Source organism: Callionymus lyra, chromosome 6 (genome assembly GCF_982586985.1).
Source record: "Callionymus lyra chromosome 6, fCalLyr1.hap1.1, whole genome shotgun sequence".
NCBI classification, from domain to species: Eukaryota; Metazoa; Chordata; class Actinopteri; order Syngnathiformes; family Callionymidae; genus Callionymus; species Callionymus lyra.
Genome location: NC_141823.1, coordinates 18095859 through 18110613, shown reverse-complemented (window position 1 = coordinate 18110613; position 14755 = coordinate 18095859). Strand labels below are relative to the sequence as shown.

At 37.5% G+C, this 14755-nt stretch overlaps 1 protein-coding gene across 3 annotated transcripts in view; it reads left to right on the top strand.

Moving 5' to 3' along the window:
- Positions 1–1796: 1796 nt before the first annotated feature.
- Positions 1797–14755, top strand: part of cbfa2t3 (CBFA2/RUNX1 partner transcriptional co-repressor 3) — a 36627-nt gene continuing 23668 nt past the window's right edge. For 2 of the 3 annotated variants that reach the window (XM_087794013.1, XM_087794014.1), the window contains exon 1: positions 1797–2837. The gene's annotated coding sequence lies outside the window, so the exon portion shown is untranslated. The remainder of the gene's footprint in view (positions 2838–14755) is intronic. The other variant, XM_087794012.1, reaches the window with a different exon arrangement.

The window sequence follows — 14755 nt, the reverse complement described above, 5'->3', positions numbered from 1 at the left end:
ACAACCATTTTTCTACCCTGATAGGCCCACTAGTAATGGCCTGTTTACCTGTTTATGTGGTGTCTACTGCACCATGTCAGCTTCCTGTGACCATCACTATTACCTTAACATCGTATTTTTTCTAATTCGATAGACATCTGTAGATGATTGGAATCCCGTGGAACACCTGTTTTGATCGTGAAAAAAGAAGTGACCTGAATCTGACTTAAAGGAGCTTGAAAAGTGGTCTGAAATGCACATAGAAATATCCAAGAAAAGAGACTGAAAGCAATTGATTCCACTTTCGATTTCTAAAAGATTTTTTAAATAAACAATCCTGATAGGCTGCAAAGAATCTCTGTCGGTTTTGAGTCAATTTCTCCAAGGTTGGACTTCGCTACTCGCACACTGTGTGCTTCGTATACCTTTTGGATGCCCTCTTAAATACTAAAACTCTCCTGAGTGATCCCCATTATGCCAGAATGATGCTTTTTTTGGTCTTGGTCTTGGTCTTGGTCTTGGTCTTGGTCTTGGTCTTGGTCTTGGTCTTGGTCTTGGTCTTGGTCTTGGTCTTGGTCTTGGTCTTGGTCTTGGTCTTTCATGTTAGGAGCTGAAAATCTAGAAATAAACAAACAAATATTTGCATTTTTGTTGCACTCTTAAAGACAAAATCTGATTTCCTTTGTGCCACAAGGATGCATTTCTTTTTTAGAAATAAGATAAAATAAGCATTTAGCATTCATGTTGGTGAGATTGTAGACGAGGCAGAGCAGCTGTCTCTGTGTACTTTATGAGCTGGTTTTGTTTGTTTTATGAAAACAGGAGGGGTCAGGAGGACGCTGGCAGCTCTGTCTTCTGCCCCTCTACCTGACACTGTGAGTTTGTGTATCTACCAAAGTGGTAGCAAATGGACAGGTGGGTGGTTCTCACTGTACAGGACGCGGATGTCGTCTTTGACTTTCTTTTTTTAATATATATATGACATGTTATATAACATTTCTTTGATTATCATCAAACTGATCAGAATATACCTACTGCACATTTTCCATTTAAAAATAAATTGAACTAAACTGAACTAAACCTTTTAAAAATAACAATCAAGTTGTAATTTACATATTTACATTTTTCTATATATTATTAGAACTTATAGACAAAAAAATGCTCAAGTGTCTTAATCGAGACACCTTAAAAATGCACTCATAAAAATAGATAAATAGATAGATATGAATGCAGAATGGCTGTCCTGGTGCTTCTATTTTTCTATTGCTTATTTATTTCTTTTTTTATTATTGCTTAACTTATTTGATTCTTTTATACTATACTGCCAACAAAAATAATACCATTTTGTATTCATAACACCTTCAATAAAAGTTTCTGATTCTGAATCCGATACCCTGTTCTTTATGATACGAGGAAACAGCGCCCCCCACGGGAAGAGAGAGAAACACTTCCAATTGGATTGCGCATATAAGGGATTACATCAATGGATCGTTTCCTAAAATAACAATATTTATATAATACATACCGAAATAAAAATGAATACTTAATATGATGTTTTGTTATTTTATAATGAGACCAATATGTAGTATATACAAAACATTTTCATTGGTGCATCATTCCAGTGACTTAAATAGTTGTTTTTTTAAAAAGACAATTTAATTTTGCATTTTTAACATTCGGATTCCAGAACAAAGAAGTGTGCTTGATGGTACCAGAGACACAGAGAGGAAGAGAAGAGAGAGAGAGAGACAGAGATAGAGAGAAAGGGGTGGATGGAGGAGGAGGGGGAGGAAGAGGAGGAGGAGGAGGAGGAGGAGGAGGAGGAGGAGGAGGGGTGGCTCGCTCCAGATGGTGTTTAAACGCAGACAGAAGGCTACAGCGAGGACAGAGAGAGAGAGAGAGAGAGAGAGAGAGAGAGTGAGAGAGAGAGAGAGAGAGAGAGAGAGAGAGAGAGAGAGAGGGAGGGAGGAAGAGAGGGAGAGAGACTAACCGAGCACCGTGGACGCGCCAGCTCCATTCATCACTTGACACCAAACAAGAGTGAAGCACCTTCAGAGGAGAAGCGTCTCATTTTATGTGACGGAGGAAAACGGCGACATCGCGGACACTGAGGAGGAGGAGGAGGAGGACCGGTTCGAGGGATCGCGTCTGTCACCACCGGGAGTCCTCAACTGTTTTTTTTTGGTTTTTATTTTTTTATTTTTTTAAACCTCTTTTCGAAAGACCAGCGCAGCGGACGAATCTGTCCATGATCGGATGTATTCGGACTTATTCGTGGACAGTGGATGAAGAGTGAAGTCGAGAAAAGAGTCGGAAAGTTGGACTGAAAAAAAGACGCATCTTCATATATTTATATATAAATATATGTTTTTCCATCACAGCCAAGAGCGTCTGCTCGCTGTTTGAGAACTCCCAAGGACAGCTTTTTTTCCCCTCTTGTATATTATTTATTCTACTTTCTGAAAAGGGGCGGATTTACATGAAGTTGTGATATTTTCCATGGCAAAAAAAAAAAATCCAGTTAAAAACCAAAGATTGTAAACGTGCTAAAGGATCTACCATTTCCTTCTGATAATAAAATACCTCATAATTTATTGAAACCTGGAAAGTCAAGAGCCCATCAGAACTCCCAAAGGAAAGGTTTTTTTCTTGTGTTTCACTGTGGCTTTCTCTGCCTCTTTTCCTCTCGATATTAGAAAGACAATACAAGGGAATTACCCCCGGACTGATTTTCGCTCTCCTGACGGCTTTAACCATCTGACCCTCTCCAAACGATGAGGATCGAGACCATAACAAACCTGATTTAGACACTATCTGGAGTGGATTATCACCACTTTCCTCAGTCTGACCTTCACAAAGTAAGTGCAACCTGAAACATTTGATATTTGATATGATGATAATTATTTTATATTCATAAAGATAAACACTTTATCTATATTTTTTACAATGCTTCAATCAAAGGTTTATTCACTTATGAGACCTTATTTAGTACTGTTTGAATACATGCTTGATTTCCTGGACCAGAGAAATGAAAGAGAGACTTGTGGGTGTTGAGCTGCACATCAAAGTGATGCTGAGACAAAGTGGTGACACAAAAATCCTTGCTCCGCGTGTCACAGTCTCCACCTGGACTGTAGGGAGGTGATGGAAGTGTGAAAGGGATAAATTGAGCCGTTTAGCCTTATCTTTCATAAGCCAACCTCGTACAGGAGAAGTCTGGTCTATTCCTGCAGCACTGTGTCTTGAAAGCATTAGAGCTCTTTATTTATTTGTTTTATCTAATGTGGATTTAAACTGAATTTAGATCAGGAGAAAATTATGTTATATTGTAGCAGCTTTAATATTTTAATCGTAAGTATTAATTTGCTAGTTTTAAGATGGAAGTTCTGTCTATATTGATGATACACTATTAATATTTTATTTTTATTTTTAGCTCCCTTTGATTTCAAACGTGGCTCTTTGTAATTTGACAAATACAGTCTTTTGTTTTCAAAAGAAAAATATTTAAAAACTAAAGAGATATCGTTTGAAAAGCAACAATAAAAGCGCCGACCACTGATGGTAAACAAACAGTGCCGGCACTCCCTCCCGAGGAAACAAGTCCAGCCAGAGGTTCGATCCCCACTTGAACAGCCTCAGCTCTCTCTTCCGCCTCTGAGTGCAACAGTAAAACACTCCAGCCATCTTTTCTTCCCTGCAGGACGCAGCCCTGCATAATTGCCCCTGGTAAATATCGTCTGAATTATTGAACACTTGATAATAGTCTCAAACAATAGATGGGGAGGGTTGCCGGGGTGAAACCGCACTGCAGACACCCGGCCTCACCGCACATTATTCCTGCCATCACCGACGTCGACTCGCTTCTCCCAACCACAGAGGAGACTAGTTGTAAAAGTCTTTTAAAAGAACTTCAATTAATTTGCTTCTCCACTTGAGCGGCGCGTGCATCATGCTATTGTGGCTAAAGCAAGGATGAGAGGTTTTTATTTTTTATTTAAATGCATTTTTCTCAAGGCAAAATGATGTTAACAGTAGCAAATTAGTCCTGTGTCTCTTATTCAAATGTAGAGGGCCGACACTTGAGGACCCGAAAAGAGACTGTCCTTGGCAACAATAGCCTGCAAAACGTTTTCGTTGAGTGAAAGAAGTACCTGTGCAGACACCTGTTTTTACTAGTTGGACTGGAAAAAAGCAGAAAGGAAACATTGCAGCGAAAAAAAGGGAATTTTTAAAAAATATCTGCCAGGAAAGGAAATTCTGATTCACAGAACATGATTTATTTTTCTTGAGTTCTTTGTTTGTTTTGAAAGGTTGAAACAGAAAAAAAAAATCTGTTTTGAATTAGTATATATTTTATAGGGCTATTCAATTTTTCAGGGGCCACAATTCATACAGTGGCTGTTGTGAGTGGCCATCTATGAAAACAGCCCCAGCGAAAAGTACAAAACCTGGTTTTAAAATCAGGCTAAGTATTCTAAAACTATAATACCATAGTATTTCATAAACCTTTTTTTTGCTTTTTAACAACAAACATGCTAAAACAAAAACCTCTTAGTCATATTCATAGAGTCTGGTAAAGAATAATAAAAATAAACACTAGAAAAAATTGCTAGTTTCTACATGATGTTCGACATAAATACAATCCAGGTCTGACTAAATTGATGGTTAATGTTGAGTGGAATTTTGATGCCATATAAACTACTTTTTATTCCTAAATGACTGATCTTATTTCATGATATAATCTGTATGTTATTTAGCCAAAATTATTATATTATTTCTGTTCTTTAAGCAGAAAGTAGCTCCCTGTTCTTTGAAAAGCTTTATACTACAATTACATCCAGCATATCTTCATTACTCATATATCTTACCGTGTAAAATGACATTTAAATTGTATGTACATGAACATTTTCTTCAAGAAAATAGTGAGGTGCTATAGACGTCTTTTGTTGACATTGTGTTTCCACCAAACAGGTGTTAATGTAGTGACATCACGACAAGGCTGCACTGAATGTGGCTTATAAGTGTAAATTTTAATCCAAATAAATAACAAAATGAATTTATATCATGTTGCTGAAAGGCAAAAAGATACTGCTAGTGTGTGAGGCTGCAGGGTCTGAACGTGATTGTGAAATTACCTTTTTTTTTTTTTTTTTCAATTACTTTGACACTTCAAAGGCCTTTTTTGAAAGCAGCAGAAGGTGAAAGTCATCACCGCTCTCGTAACCCGGCGCGACACCTGCAGCAGGTGACTGAGGCGCGTGTGTGCCGTGACTCCATGCTGTGCGATTGTGACCACTGTACAAGTGTGGGTTCTGTGTGCGCCGTGGTAATTATAGTCATCTAAATGCAGGCAGTGCAGGTGAAGCCGGCTATCTCCTAATTAATGAGCAGAACAGATGGCCTCAGGTGGGCGGCGGCGCTGAACCCACAGCGAGCGAGTCAGGTGGTCAACACGGCGCCGACACCTGGACCGCCGCAAACAAGTGAGGCTGACACGGAAGTTGACAGAAGCCAGAGACCGGTGTTGAAGCTTTGATGCTTCCAGTGATAAACAGTTCACGTCTGATGGTCCGTCTGCTGGAATTCTGTTGTGGCCTGAATAAATCCATATACCCACTGTGCATATTGAAGTGGACGGCGAGTAGTTTTCCAATGAGAGAAAACAAAAGTGTGTGTCAAATGTACAGAAGGGAGATGTTGTTAATCCGTGTAAAGAGCTACTTTAACCTTTTGTCTGGAGCTAACGCAGACCGGAGTGTATTGCGATATATACTATTATTATATAATAACAATCTTGCTTATTGCTTATTGCTTTTTACAACAATAGTCCCCACTTGAAAATGAATGTTGAAGTTTATAAGAGCTACATTCAAAGTATTCTATTATCATGTATTAAATACATTAAATCTATATTCAAATAACCCATATTTAGCTTGTTTTTATGTCATAGTATAATTCTATCCCTTTTATTATCAAGTTATTTCATGATATCATCAGATTAGTTCAAGATATTATCAAGTTATATCATAATATTATTAGATTATTTCAAGATATTATGAAGCTATTTCATGATATTATTAAGTTGTTTCATGATATTTTTAGATCAGTTCAAGATATAATCAAGTTATTTCAAGATATTATTAGATTATTTCATGATTTATCAAGTTGTTTCGTGATATTATCAGATTAGTTCAAGATATTATCAAGTTATTTCATGATATTATCAGATTATTTCATGCTTTATCAGTTTATGTCGTTACATTATCACAACATTTTTCATTATTTCCATTATATTCATTTATATATACATTTCGCTGTGTTTTAAATTGCATGTACGGAAAATTTTCTTTGTTAAAATTGGAAAATTCTACTGCTGTAGAAGTCTTTTGCTGACATTCCTGAAGAGGATTTTTTGCCGAAACGGATAAAATGTTGTGATGTCACTACAAGATGGTGGTGGTTTTCCAAATCTGGAGCTTTAAAAAAAATAAATCTTTAAAGCATCTGATAGCAGACAGTAAATATGTAATGATATGCCCAAATATTTAAATAAATAAATGCTTTAAAATGCCTCAAATAGCATCACAATTGTTTTAAGTTTAATGAGAATATAGTTAAAAGAATGAAGGTAAGATATTTTTCTGAATCGTTCACGAAAAGGTAGATACTGTGACGCAGCAGGTTGTTCCTGGCATTGATCTGTCACTCCATGGATTCGCAGAAAATGCAGCGACTACACAACAAATTGTCTGTAATCAGATCCGTGTGTAAATCTGTGTCCAAATATGGGAGCGAACGACCTGGTACTGATTCTTGGGTGTGTTTTCCCAAAAATACATATTGGGAAAGATGGCTGTGTTTCTGGCCGCCTCCTGATGTGTTGCTCGGCGCTGGCCTGTTCCACATGTGTTTGACATTACTGTGACAAGGCTGGCCAGCCTCTCCGGGGAGATGGGGAATGTCAAAGACTATAGAGTAGAGAAGCCAACAGCTTCCCAACATCTGATGGAATGAGAAACACACTGGCGGGATGGCTGGTCTGCTGACGCCACAGCGTGGGAGCGAGAGCGAAAAAGGGTGGAGGCCAAATGTGTGCTAACTATCACTTTTCTGTCATCTGTTGCACTCCAGTTGGCTCAATATTTCTGGGATACTGAGCCAATGTGATACTGACCAAAGGAAATCCTTTTCATGTTCTTGTTGTCCACCTGCTCAAATGCCCAGTCAACAGTTCTTCATCCATTTATCTGATATATGCTTTATTTTTTCTTTTTAAATCATCTTGATTGAAACATATATTAACCTAAAGCAGGGGTGTCCAAACGTTTTTCAGAGGAGGGGCCACATTTAATGTAGAGAAATCTAGCAATGAATCTCAACATCTTACCAAGCTTTGTGTAATTAGCATTTACCTGTTCAACACAAAACTGCTAACTTCTTCACAGACAGAAAAACATATTAAGTGTAAGGTTGGATCAGATCACTGATGTAAGGAGGAATAGATGAATAGATGAATAGATCTTAAAATGTTAAAAATCTGAATTTTAAAATGGATCCTGAAAGAAACTGGCAGCCAATGCAGTGTTTTAATGATCGGGGAAATGTGAGTTCTCCTACTAGAGCCTGTCAGAATTGTCGCTGCAGAAAGTTTTACACTGATAAACAAACTTATTTTTTGAGAAACTGTCCAAACAAAGACTAAATATTTATAGAACATTTTTTCAAAACTTTTCATTTTGTAACCTGTCTTTTGCTCACATTCCTGCCCTGGAACGGGTGTATTGTTGTGGTAGCACGACAAGATAGTGTTGCTAAATGTGGCTAATAATTCAAATTAAGCAAAAAGAAGTAGCATATACGATCTCCTCTTATAGACACTTATCCTGCATCCATTCTCTCATTTCCGTACCTTAACAGATGGCCGGATTTTGAAAGGTTTTATTATGATCAGTTCCCTGATTACCTGATGAAATATCCATTAGTGTCAATCACATAAAAGAAAATCACTCAAAGGAAGGAGGCGTCCAAGTCCAAGTTAATGCCAAAACATCCATAAATACTGGGAATTGCTGACAGAGTCACATCCTCCTCCTCCTCCTCCCTTCCTCGTCTTGTCATTTTCGCCTCTTGTTTTCCCGCCTCACCTCGTACTTCCTCGCTTGCTCTCCGACCTCTGAACCCCTTTCATGCCTCTGCCTTTGTGTCACAATCCCTGTCGCACACCGCGCCGGCCTCCCGCCTATCCCGGTCCATGGGAGCTCCTGGTAGGAAGTGAGCCGCGATCCCAGTCAGACAGAGGAAACAGCTGGTCTAATCTACAGTAGCACCAGCTCGCTCTTTTTTTGTGTGTCAACCAAGAGGGTTAACAGAGCGAATGGGAAGTTCATATCAGAAGCAACACTGCTTGATACAACGTATTCCACCCTTTCCTTCTCCCGGCACCACAATAAGGCATTTATCAGGGAATTGTCGTAAACAAGCAGTGGAGTTATTATCAGAGACTCCGGACTCAGATTGGGAAGGGAGACACTTCCTTCTCATTTAGTTCTCAATGCAAGATATTTGGGTGTGAAATTTAAAAAAGCTGTTATCTCCTGGAAACAGATCGGGTGCCACGCAGATGGTTCCGTCTTTTTTTTTTTTTCTTCTTCATATGGCAGCCAGTGTTTGCCGTCGTGTTACCAGTCAGACGCAGAGACCTTAATCTGGGCTCCAGCCTTCCTTCCTCTGCCTCTCTGTGTCTGCACACGAGCGCTCCAAAAATCTGCTGCATGTGAGGAAATCATCGCTGTGTCTCTGTGCACATGTTGCACGATGAAAAAGTTAATTTCAGCCTTAAAAATGATCTTTATTCGCCAATTATTTTGCAAAATATTAGTATATAAGAGAATATATTCCTTTATCCGCCCACATTTCGGGAATTTTTAGCTGTTTTAGATGTAGATAAACAACGTATAAACATTTAAGATAAAAACATAAAAATATAAGAAATAAAATGATAAATGCAATACAAATATTGATTAATATTAAGAAATACTATTATATATTATACACATTAAATATAATATGGAGCCGACAAGTGTGTTTCACATGAAAGATACTTTTGGTTTATAAAAGAATACATGTACATTACTTAGACAATTAAGCTAACAGCATTAGCATGTAGATTTTTCTCAGTGAGATCGATAAAGTATCTTTCTATCAATCAATCGTGAACACCGAAGTAGGAAGCAAACTGTTCTGACATTCAACACAGAGTCAATATCTAAAAGCTCAGAGTTATTGAGTTACTTCTATCACTGCTACCATATTTATTAAGAAGGTCATAATTATTTATTTTTCAATAAAACCCAATTTATCGAATATAAAAGTCTCTATTTTGAAAGGATTACTCAATGAAATTGTCTAAAATGCTTTCTAAAGCTGAGAATGGATGTCAATTTTCAGGATTGATTAAAAGTTGGTTGCATTTTGATGGTTTCCTATAACTTGAGCTGGACTTTGGAAGTTTTTGTAAAGGCTTCACGATTAACTTGTATGGCTTCTCACCGCTGCTGCTCAAGGTCTGTTAAGAACTGGCAAAACGAAATTCACAAAATAAGTCAAAGTTGGTCCTTAGACGGCATGTTTTAGATCTGATAGGTGCAATTGTTTGAGCTTCGAGAAATACTTTCAGATTTCAGGTCAGAATTGACAATCACGGAAGTTCATGATTTGACAGTGATTTATTTTATGGAGCCATGTGAAATAATATCCTCCTATTTTTATTATAATGTTACTTCATACGTAGAGGGAATATTTGCTCATACGTCACCACAAGATCCCTGATGGTGTCTGTGAGCGTCTCTGTGTCTGTGTCCTGGCTAATGTCAGGACTCGTCGCTGCTGTCGCTGCCATCTGAAACTGGCGGCACGAGAACGATGGCACGCTGAGACGCAGCCACCACTAAACAGACAGTTTTGTCAGCGCTGACGAGTGCCAGAGCAGCAGGTTAGCACTGAATGAATGAAAGACATGAAAACTAAACTGTTGTTGGAGTTGTCATCGTTGTACTGGCTGACGGTTCTGAACAGGCTTCAATGGAGTTGATTCACATTCGACGATAGATCACAAGCTAATTGAATATAACATTTTTGTCATTTTTCTTTTAGTAACATCATGTTATAATTTTAATAATTCATGCTATTTTATTTTAATATACAAACTTAATATTCACCTTAATGTATTTGCTACTTATCTTTATTTTCATTTACTAGAAAAAAAAAGAAATAAATGTATATAAAACATCTTTTTTTCTATCACAAAAAAAGTCTGATAATATCATTAAATAACATGATAATGTCATAAAATAATTGCAAATATCACCAATCACCAACCCTTATAAATAAAAATATAATATCATGAGAAATTATATAATAAGTATCAGGAAATAACGTGATAATAACATAAAATTACGTAATAATTATCACAAAATAATGTGAAATATCTCCAAAAATAGTTGAAAAAGTATCAAGGAATAACGTGATAATATGCCAGAATAATGTGATAATATTATAAAATAACATGAGAATAGGAAAAAATTAAGAATGTAATAAGTATCACAGAAAAATGTGATGATGATCAAGAAATAACATGGTAATATCACACTACTAACATAAGTAAAATAAATATAAAATAAAAAATCACAGAATAAACCAATAAATACCATAAAAGCACGTGATGACATCACAAAATAACTTAATAATATTATAAAATAACATGATAATATCACTAAATAGAATTTCAATTGGCTTATTTGGCTTTATTTGGCATTATTTACTTTCCTGGCTTTAATAAACAACATAATTTTTTATTTTTGCGTGCAGGGTGTGATGTCCACACGCTTCTAAATGTCTCTTTTACTGCAGCACCTGGTATTTGAATACTAATCCCACGAATATCCTTCAAAAACCCAAAATACCTGAATCACAGGTTGAGAACCTGTTTGTGACCGGGCACTTATTCTGAGCGGGCGCGCGTGTTGCCAGGGTCAAGTCCTAGTCTTTGTGCTCCATAAACCAGCAGGCGGCCTGCCGTGACGTCAGAGCAAACACAGCTTCTCTCGGCTGCAGCTGGTTAGAAGGAAGGAAAAACAGGAGAAAAGAACACGGGGAGGGAAAGACGGAGCAGGACAGCAGCTGCCAGGGCTCCGGCGCACACCTGTCACACAGGAAGTGGGTGCCCGCCACTGTTTCCTGGATACACCTCCTCAAACACCGGCTCCTGACAGAGATGGAGGCAGGACATCTGCTCGGTGCGCGCCCCGCTCACCGTGGGATCAATAAACTTGATGTAGCATAAGAATAAAAAGTGAGTTTTATGGCCGTGTTCCTCGTGTTCTCCGACCGCTGTGTGGTCCTTCTCTGTTCCAGAGGATGTTTGTGTTACAGCAGAGCTCTGTGACAAACAGGTCACTTCGCCGAAACTCCGGCTCAACTCTCCCACAAACTGAGAAAAAGGCCCGACATGCCTCAGACGTTAGACCGGGTCATTCCCACGCTTGTTCTTCTATTCCAGCATCTACACCCCCCCCCACCACCCCACCCCACCCTCCTGCGAGGGATATAATAGGGTCCAGATGCCGAAACACTTGAATCTCTTCCTCGGTGCCATCGCTTCTACCGCTCTCACTCCTACCTCGCCATGGCTCGCTGCTTTCACTTTCTTGTGGCCTCCGTTGTTAAAAAGCCCTCCTGTTTGTTTGTCTGGCTTGTCAGGCGAGTTCCTCAAGAGATCCCCTTTGTCATATTCCCAGGCTGCCCTTCATGCTGCCTGTACGCAATTAACAGAGTAATTAAAAGGCTGATGAGCTAATTGGTGCTGTGAGAGGTGCAGGTGTTCAGAGCTTTTGTTCGCCAAAGTGCATTCAACTGTTTACATCTTACAGGCGACTGCTCGTGAAGAGCGTCGGCATGTTTTTCCTCATAAGCTGTTTTCGTTTGACTCCAATGTGTTAATGGTGAGTTTTGAGCGAACGCACTTGTGACGATGGCACTCCTGTGGCTCCTGGATAGAACCTCCAGTGAAGACCAGGTTTGACTTGAGACGGATGTGACACTTATTTAAGAATTATCAGTATAAACTGCATGAACTAATATGATAATATCGCCAAATAACATGATAAAATCAAAAATAATGTAATAACTATCATGAAGTTACGTGCTAATATCAAGAGATAACGCGATAATGTGATAGAAATACAAAATAATGTAATAGCTATCATTAAGTAATGAGCTAATATCAAGAAATAATGTGATAATAACACAAAATAATGTAATAACTCCCATGAAGTAACATGCTAATATCAAGAAATAATGTGATAATGTGATAATAACACAAAATAATGTAATAACTATCATGAAGTAACATGCTAATATCAAGAAATAATGTGATAATGTGATAATAACACAAAATAATGTAATAACTATCATGAAGTAACATGCTAATATCATGAAATAACACTATAATGTGATAGTAACACAAAATAATGTAATAACTCCCATGAAATAACATGCTAATATCAAGAAATAATGTGATAGTAACACAAAATAATGTAATAACTCCCATGAAGTAACATGCTAATATCAAGAAATAACGCGATAATGTGATAGTGACACACAGTAATGTAATAACTATCATAAAGTAACACGCTAATATCAAGAAATAACGCGATAATGTGATAGTAACACACAGTAATGTAATAACTATCATGAAGTAACATGCTGATATCAAGAAATAACACTATAATGTGATAGTAACACACAGTAATGTAATAACTATCATGAAGTAACATGCTAATATCAAGAAATAACGCGATAATGTGATAGTAACACACAGTAATGTAATAACTATCATGAAGTAACATGCTAATACCAAGAAATAACACTATAATGTGATAGTAACACACAGTAATGTAATAACTATCATGAAGTAACATGCTAATATCAAGAAATAACGCGATAATGTCATAGAATTACACTATATCAAGAAAGATACAACAGATGCTGTAATAAGTATCACAAAATAACGTGACAATATCATAAACTAACATGACAACAAAACGGTATAACATGATAATATCACAAAATGATGTCATAACTATCAGGAAGTAACGTGATAATATTAGAAATAACATGATAAGTATAACAAAATAACATGATAGTAACAAAAAATTACGTAATGACTATCATGTATATATATATGACCCACACTACATATGCGTATATATATATATTGCGTAATGTTCTCCGAATTTTGTACCAAGGCTAGAATAAAGTGTTTACTTTGTCTTTGGTTAAATTCAGATTGACAATCTACGTCTTTGTAAAAAAAAAAAAATCAAACCAGCTTTTCATGTTAAAACGTTTGAGAACCATGTTGATTGACAGGCGATCCATGAGTATATGAAACAGATGAAAGTGCTGAGGCATCATCATAACATCCAACCGTATAGAAAGCATGTACGTCTGATCAGACGCTGCGAAACATGGCAGCCCGAGGCGCTGCTGGCACGCGACTGACAGGATGACGCAGAAACATGTAAAACAAGGAGAACAAAGAAGGAGCCGACGCCACACATGTATCTTCCTCTGTCTTTGTGTCTGTCTACCTTTTTTTTTCTATGAGTCTCTGGCTCCTTCCCAGACGTGAACTCGCTCCCTCATGCGTTTTTTTTTTGTGTTTTTTTTTTTTTTTTTTTCAACTTCCATCGTTCTCTGGCTGTGGCAGCTGTGCTGGTGATGGCTGTGTGCCCATGGTGCAAGCTGGCTGTGGGGGTCCCAGGTGGTCCACATGACAGTTATTGATGTTCAGGTGTTCAACTACTTTCACACAGAGACCCTGAAGCCACACACACACACACACACACGCAGACACGAGCGAGCAGGGAATCGTGATAACACATTTCAAATGCATCCGCAACACGCTGAGACAATAGTAGTCGTGGTCGTGTTGACGTGTGTAACATGGCGAGGGTTTTACACCCGATAAAAATAGTTTATTCCATCTCTAAACTGACTTTTTTATTATAGGATTGAAACTATCATCAACAGGTTTAAGGCAGAAGAGGGGTACGGAATTCAAAAAGGGGTTTCCATTCTTGATATGTTGGGAGTTAAAGTGTGTTTTAGTTGCTACTGTAGCGCCGCAGAGGAAACACAGTTTCATGTTTTGTTCTCCAGCTGGTTGAGTTAATGATGGAGTGAGTCAGGGAAACTGATCAAGCGCTTTTCATGTGTTCACTGAATCACTCCTTGAAAAAGTTTTTTTTCTTCAACTTCATCAGCTCTAAAAATGTGTAACATATATTAAAAATGAGGTAAAATATTCATTGAAGTAAAATGGATTACGATTAATACCATTGCAACTATAATTAATGCACTTTTTTGTCACTTTTATGAAATATTTTTATTTTTTAGGTCGAGATAATCCATCTAGAATTATCACCAAATAAAAACTTTTTCTTTAAATTATTATAAGTATGTGCTTGATGCTGTTTATCTTTTATTTATTGTTATTTACACGGGCCAAGGACAGTTCCCACACAATTATACTGTTTAATATGTAACTTAAGTTTATTTTTAACTTGTTTATATATCAAATATTATCTACTTTAGCTGGTTTATATCAATGCTAGCTGCACGCTAAAGAGGATTTTACCACCCAGTAGCACTTGTCTTCGTAAATTGTGAAGATAAAAGGCTTTTTTCCAATTAAATAACAACATTTTTTCCTTCA